This window comes from Cupressus sempervirens, chromosome 7 (assembly GCF_028749045.1).
Source record: "Cupressus sempervirens isolate cs-2001-9-10 chromosome 7, ASM2874904v1, whole genome shotgun sequence".
In the NCBI taxonomy this organism is placed as follows: Eukaryota; Viridiplantae; Streptophyta; class Pinopsida; order Cupressales; family Cupressaceae; genus Cupressus; species Cupressus sempervirens.
The window spans coordinates 435174835-435182837 of record NC_143124.1 but is presented as its reverse complement, the minus strand read 5'-3'; the positions used below and the strand labels follow the sequence as shown (position 1 = coordinate 435182837).

General features: G+C 36.2%; 2 non-coding genes across 2 annotated transcripts; one reads left to right on the top strand and one right to left on the bottom strand.

Annotated features, from left to right (window-relative positions):
* Positions 1-3146: 3146 nt before the first annotated feature.
* On the bottom strand, positions 3147-3308 carry LOC149547428 (U1 spliceosomal RNA). Its single transcript, XR_016354588.1, has one exon. It is a non-coding gene; the product is annotated as a U1 spliceosomal RNA (small nuclear RNA).
* Positions 3309-3461: 153 nt separating this feature from the next.
* TRNAA-AGC (transfer RNA alanine (anticodon AGC)) lies at positions 3462-3534 on the top strand. The gene has a single exon. It is a non-coding gene; the product is annotated as a tRNA-Ala (tRNA).
* Positions 3535-8003: the final 4469 nt, after the last annotated feature.

Below are 8003 nucleotides of genomic sequence, written 5' to 3'. Positions count from 1 at the left end.
TATACCATGCAACCCCCTCCCCCCTCTGTACCCCGCCACCACACCCCATCGTCCTCAAATTGAGGCCCTTTTTTCTCGCACTCGAAACTCATCCCGACGTCCTGCCACACCCCTACGCTAGTGTAACACTATCCTAAAGTGAATGGATTCTTGTTCAACCCATTCGTGTTGAATGGATTATTAAAATCGATGGTGAATGAATTATTAAAAGTGGGTAGCAAACATACATGAGGTAATGCCATGAAATCCATTAGTCTTAAGGCCCGAATTGGATTCTATCCTATTGGATTCAATCATTCTACATTCTATACTAAGATGGAAATTATAATGAAATGAGTTGGTCCTAGAATGCAATGGTATTAGTATGATGTTTTGATGGTTTGCTCAATTGTATGGAGAAATATGCGGCCAAATATAAATAAGTCTACAAATAATCCGTCCCAGTTACAAAAATAATATTATAAATATAAGTCTCGTGTATCTATGAATTCTATAATTTAGACTGCAAAATTGACTCCAACCTCAAAAATTGAACAATCTTGGCTAACTAGCAAAAAACTGCTTTGATTGGCATGTTGTCCCAAAAATTATCATCTGAGGGAAGCATTCTCGAACATTCCAGGCATTTATTAATATCGTGACAAATATCATGAAAGCAGATTAGAAAATTCAAATGAGTAAGATTTAACTTCATAGTCTGCAAGAAACTCAGACCATTGTAATAGAACAAAATGTGAAAGAAATCACTTTACATAGTAACACAAAAACATTTGGATTACAAATTTCACAACAATGAACATTTATGTGGCAATATAGACACCTCAGTTTCAAAGGAATCCATATGCTTTTCAGAACATTCATAAAGTAATACAGACACCTCAGGTTGTAGGCATCTGAAAGGAATTTCATGGCTTGGAGAGATACAACAAACTTAAGATCCACCAGTTTTTCCCCATTGGAAATCTTTATGTGGCAATACAGACACCTCACACCTCAGTTTCAGAGGAATCCATATGCTTTTAAGAACATTCATATAGTAATATAGACACCTCAGGTTGTAGGCATTTGAAAGGAATTTCATGGCTTGGAGAGATACAACAAACTTAAGATCCACTGGTTTTTCTCCATTGGAAATCATAATAGCAGTAACTTAGACCATTGTAGTAGAACAACACAAGGAAGAATACACTTCGCATTTTAACACGGACACTAAAGCACCATCACTATAAAATTTAAACACTACTCTTTCCCTGCTTTGTGTTGGAATTTAGCAATGCCAATGATGAGGAAATTTCTATTGTGTATCAAATATGTAATGCGGAGCATTTAGTTCCAAACGACCACATTCAATGTGTATCAAATATGTCATGCAGAGCATTTAGTTCCAGACGACCACATTCAATTTTAGGAATCTGATTGCTAACTGCCAGTTCAACCAGAATATTTGATTGTATTGCTATGATTTAATTGTGTAGTTTTTTAAGTCAAACTCATTGACCCCATGTTTCGTGAGTGGTGGTTCACAGAACCCATCTCTCATGATAATGAACAGAACACTAAACATGCATTGGATCTAGGTGATGCTCACAGAGGTGAAGCATCGGGACTTCCTACGAGGTTTCCCATCCTAGTACTACTCTAGCTTGAATGCACTTAACTACAGAGTTCCCTCATAGTATGGTCTTGTTGTATGCTGTCACATTTCCAGTTTAGTGTCCAATTTAGTTGAAGGAATATTACATTGGAGTTAATTTAAGATTTCAGTTCTAGATATTTGGTTGATGTTGTTGTTAGTGTCCATGTAGGAGGGATATTGTCCACGTAGGATGGCTATTAGGAAGTAAATGATCTAGCCATCGGTTGTGATATTTTTCCTGTTGGAGTCTACTTGGGAAGTAGTTTTATGATGAAGTCTACTTGGGGAGTAGTTCCAACTTTATATGGGGGAAATTGAAATAAAAGAAGGGGCTTTTCTGTGGTAATGGTTAGTTCTATTTTGTGGAAAATAATGTACAATCTTTGGTCACATTTATGTTATGGAAAATAATGTACAAACTTTACAAGAGATCAATGAAGAGATCTATTAGTGCTCTTAGAGTATAGCGTTATGCTTTCTTTAATTTTACTGATATTTCCATTTTCGTAGTTTTCATAATTTCTCTATAGTTTCAGATTATGTTGTAAAAGCTTGCTATAGATTATGTTGTAAAAGCTGCAGGTCTTTGGTATGTCTGCACTCCAGCATGGCCTATTTTAATCTTTATTTGAGCTAGTTGAAAAGAAGCATAGACCAATCATGTAGCAAAGAAACGATTGCAAACATTGGAGTACAAGGAAAGGGGAAAGCAAAAAGCTAATGACGGTTTCTTTTCCGAAGTTAGATTTTTGTTTTTGTTGGCCTTACTGAACACGTAGCTTCTCTTACGGGACAAGAGAGAGTGCCACTAGCATGGTTTTAAAACTTGAACACAAATAACTGAAAAGAAAATTACCTTCAAATGGAATAGAAGGGGCCTAGAATGAAATGAACTTGTTAATGCAAGCCCAGTCAAACAGAGGTCAGGGCAACTACTTGTTAATGCAAATCCACCCAAACATTATAATATATGGGGCAGACACTAAAAATCAAATTCACACCAAAAGGTTTTTTTTTTTTAAGATTTACTACTTTCACCTGATTTACTTGGCACAAAATTGACTGATATGACATATGTAGGGGCCAAAATGAAAGAAGTTCCTTGTGTCCTGGGCTAGGGCTAAAGCTCAATCTAGATCTCAATCCATTCAGTCTTATTAGTTTTTGTCTGAGAAACATTAATGCCTAAGAAAACTTTGGACCCTTTTTTCGGGGTCACTCTGCAAAACTAACTTCTACAGCCAATCTCTTTACTTAAAACGTACTTCCATTGCCTGTTGACGCATACTACATTACATCAAATTATATTAACCTCCCGAACAAATTTAACTTATATGGATCTTTCCAACTAATAACTAAAGAGGTCAATGGGACTGTAAGAGCTCAACCTACTTGTAAATTTCATTTAGAGCGCGGCAGCCATTAACTCACAAAGCTAAAGCTTGTCGTCCTCTCCCCCTCTCTTTCTGTAGAACCATCATTTAACTATTATTTGGGTGTTTGTGTTGTGTTGGGGGCCGCGCGGACGCGAGCCCCCTCTGTCACAAATTATGACGTGCACTCTCCACAATGGGAGATGCTAGGCAGAGCCCCCTTCTTCATGTGCAATGAAGGTACTCTCCCTAGGCCATCAGCCTTGTTGATCACTGATTGACCCCGCCCAGGTAAGTATGCTTTCTCATTCCCCCCTTCCTTCTTCTTCTACTCCCCTTCTCCCCCCTCTCCCCTCTTCTCCCGCATGTGGGATCATTTCATTGCAACGCTCAGCTAAGACAAATACAGGATTTATGTAAGTTCTGCTGCACTCAACCGCACTTTCAACAATGGGGATGTAGCTCAGATGGTAGAGCGCTCGCTTAGCATGCGAGAGGTACGGGGATCGATACCCCGCATCTCCACTTCAGTGTCCGTCCTTTAGTCAGTTTTGGCTCGAAAACGTACAGCAATTACATTGGTCGAGTTGCTGTTCAAAATTTAAAAATTAGGAAAAGTGAAAGAAGTGCAGGAGATTGAACCCGACGTCAATCGAGCAAGCATACTTTTTGATATGGGGTCAGACGCGCTACCATTGCGCCACAGATCCTGTTTATCGCTTGCAATATAGAAATGCCAGAGAAACTGGAAATTTAATTTACCCGATAGGCGGATCTCCAACGGGAATTTTAACGCTGCGCAAAACGATTTGGTTGGCATCAATTTTTATCAGCGGTCGCAGCTGGAAAATGGTCCATGCTCACTCTCACCTCATTTTTACGGAAGCCGTTCAATCGGTGCCATATAGTCCACACCAAAATCAAATTCTGTACACAGAACCTGATCCCTTAAAGGAGTTTTTGATTGAAAATGGGGCTGACATTAGGGCACCGACGGACCATAAAAGGTGTTAGAGACGTTTGTCTTAAATCCCAAAAGAGTAGCCAAATCGCGTGATGGGGGATTTGAGAAGACAGTCTAAGAATGTCTGTCTACATGAAACATCTTTTGTTGCAGATCTCATGGCCGATTTTCCTCTGTCCTGTTGCTCGTCCTCATTTTCTCCGTCGCAAGAAATGTTAGAAGCTCGAAATGTCGAAGACGAGAAAAGAAAAACTTCTAAAGGAAAAAAAAATGGAGGGAAAACGGTTTAAATGCACATTTTATCTCCATAATTTTCATGATGTGATTGGGTTATTTGAAAGAATTTGATTGGGTTTTTTGAATCTAAAAAATCCGATCGAGTTATGACTTGGTGATATCTTAGGGAAACTACCCAAAGGCTTGGGAGATTGTTTGATAGCCTAGGGAGTCTCCCAAGCCTTTGGGTTGTTTCCTTGGGCTATCACCAAGTCATAACTTGGTCGAGTTTTTTAGATTCAAATAACTCAATCGGGTTATGAAAATAAAAAATGCATTCAAAACTTGATCGAGTTTTGTAGAGCTCGATCGAGTTAATTAGAGGCCTCGAAAGCACAACTTTATGTGAATGGCCTCTTGAATTAGCTACCATCACATCAGAATAGACTTGAATTGATCTGTAAATAATAATGGCACATCATAATAGACCTGAAATAACCATCAAATAATTGCATACTCCTACTTGGCTCTCAATAATGAGAGGGCTCGGAAGCACAACTGTCTTGGATGCACAACTTTAGATATTTTAAAAGCACATGAAGTGAATGGACTATTAAATTATCTACTAGTACATCAGAATAGACCTAATTTGACCCATAAACAATAATGGCACATTAGAATAGACCTGAAATGACCTTAACAAGAGACATTTTGAAAGCACATGACGTGAGTGGCCTATTGAATTAGATACCAGCACATCATAATAGACCCAAAATGATATGTAAACAATAATGGCACATCGAAATAGGCCTGAATTAACCATCAAATAATTCCAGCCTCCTACTTGGCTCTTAATAATGAGAGTGCTCGGAAGCACAACTTTATATGAATGGCCTATTGAATTAGATACCAGCACATCAGAATTGACCTGAATTGATTCGTAAGTAATAATGGCACATCAGAACAGACCTGAAATAACCATCAAATAATTTCAAACTCCTACTTAGCTCTCAATAATGAGAGGGCTCGGAAGCACAATTGTCTTGGATGCACAACTTTAGTCACTACATGGACATGACTTGGGTGCATAAATAATTTACCTCAACAATTAGAGGACTTGGATGCACAATTTATTTTTAGGATTTAACTACACATAGTGATATATCTTCAGGGAATGGATGACCAAGTTACACCTATTAGGGAAACCCTAACACAATTAATAGGGCCCTATAAATCTTCCCAAACAGAATGTAAGTTGGCCATTTAAAAACTCTTTAAACCCAGTCAGGTTGGAAAATACTTTACAATCATTACACCACAACCTTACTGCCTAGTTCATAGGATCATAGGTCATGGGCCATCGTGGCATTATATAATTGATTTAGCTTACTATTTTATCTTTGTTTAATCTCATTTAGATAATCATAATAAGTTCATTTAATTGAGGAGCTTTCTATGGCTCTATCAAGTTTATCTTCACAAAATGTTGTCTACAAGTATCTTTTTTGTCAGATTATTTTAAGATGAGACCTCATGTAACCCTTGTTTTTTGTTTTTCAAATAATTGATATTGAACTTTTGGGCTTATAATGTTATTTTGTCTAGCCAAAACCATAGGAAAGATGAACGATAATGGCATAATGCATTTTTTATCTACTTCCTTTCTATGCTTGGGAAATACATCTTAGTAAAAATAACCCTACTATTACTAACTACGCATTATACCAAATTAAGCTAGGTTATACCCATTTTCTATCTTCTCTTATTTTCAAATATGTACTTGAATTTCTATCATATCCTACACTTTTGAATTACTGGTATCTAGCATCTTAAAATTGTCTCTATCTATAAAATAATCTCTACAAGTATCTATATTGTTAGGTTATTATGCAATCAGACCTCGTGCACCCCTTGTTTTTTATTTTTCAAATAATTGATATTGAACTTTTGGGCTTATAATGTTGTTTTGTATGGGAAAAACCATACGACAGATGAACGATAATTGTTGAATGCATTTTTTATCTACTTCCTTTCAACACCTAGCAAATACATCTTAGTATAAATTACCTTGTTATTACTAGTTGTGTGTTATACCAGATTGAGTTGGGTTGTACCCATTTTTCGTCTTCTCTTATTTTTAAATATATACTTTGATTTCAATCATATCCGACACTTTTGAATAACTGGTGTCGCATCTAAAAAATGTCTCTATCTGAAATCAATAGGTCTTAACCATGGGAGACATCTTTTTATATGCTTGAGTTATACCATGAGCTTCTGTAGATCCATGCAAGGTAAGGTTGGCTATTTAACAAAATTGTAAACATTGATCAGGCTAGAAGATACTCTACAATCATTATACCACAATCTTACTAATTACTCCATAGGATCATGGCTCATGGGCCATTACAGCTATATATGTTTGATTTCTCTTACTATTTTATCTTTGTTAAATCTCATTTAGATAATCAGTATCTTTCACTATGAATTGATACTAAGTTTTTTACACTCTCTTAGCCTACACTTGTTAGTTTTAGGATGTTTATGGATTTTTCCCTCTCCATATAATACTTCGATACAACCATCTCCTCTTAATTTATCTTATCTATGCCCTATGGTGACAAGTTTGTTCTCTTAAGATCCTCTTCGAAAATAATCATGATCCATCTTTTCAGAATTCTATAATTGTAGATGCCTACAAAGCAATGTTAAGAAATGTGAGTTTTCTTCTGAACTCAATAAGACATCTTTTGTGACCTAAAAAATGGCATTCCTCTTCTTCTAGATTGTCCATTAAATTGCATTGGTCAAAATGAGACAAAGAAGCATCTAAATCAATAGAAAAAACTTTAGCATAACCAGAAATAATTGCATTCTAGTTAGAAGTATTCTTACAATCAGTCAAGGTGGAAATGATATTACTAGCCTATATAGGGGGATAGGCATTGAAAGGATATTCTCTATAGGGCTCTCTATCTTCATGAATGGGGGAGAGAGATCTCAAATAGGGGGATAGGCAATCTCTCTATCTTGGAATCAATCACTAGTTGTAGTTGTTGTTGAGTCTGTTATTGTTGTAGAGTTGGTTGTTGAACCACCTGATCATGTTGTGATATATATATTAGAAATATGATCACTAGACTAGATAAGCTTTACAAATTCCTAATACTAGTGTTCTATTATTGCTTGGGAGGACAATAAATAAATTACCTAATTAATCACAGTAGAGAAGGACGTGATCAACAAACAAAGGACCATAAATGAACAATCATTATACAAGTTCAATTAAAAGACAACCTAGTGTATTCAACCACAAAAAATAGGAAGAGAATACTCATCATTCATGCCACTATATAGTAGAACCTATATGACAAATGGAAAAGAGTACAACTCCTCTAGCATACCTAAAATAGTATGGGTCAAACTTTTTCTATGTTTAGAGGGATTTGATTGTTAAGGAGAAGGAATTGGCAATATTGATTTAAAAATATTTAAGTTTCTTATGCCTAACCAAGATATTCACTAGCCACCTTGCATCTAGATGTTAATGGTGTTCATCATAACAACCACAAGAGGAGATATTAGCTATCGTAGAAAAGATGTCAAAAGGTTTCCATCTATAACTTTCATAACAAAGGTGTTCTTCTTCTAAGGAAGTGAATCATATATTTAAAATAAACTTTATCCATTATACATAATCCCAAATTTGAAGGGAATGTATACTAAAGTTGCAAGAATATTGCAAATAAATAGCAATAGTAACAACAATCAACCAAGTTTCATCCAACGTCTTTGGCACAAGCCTCATTTGTTG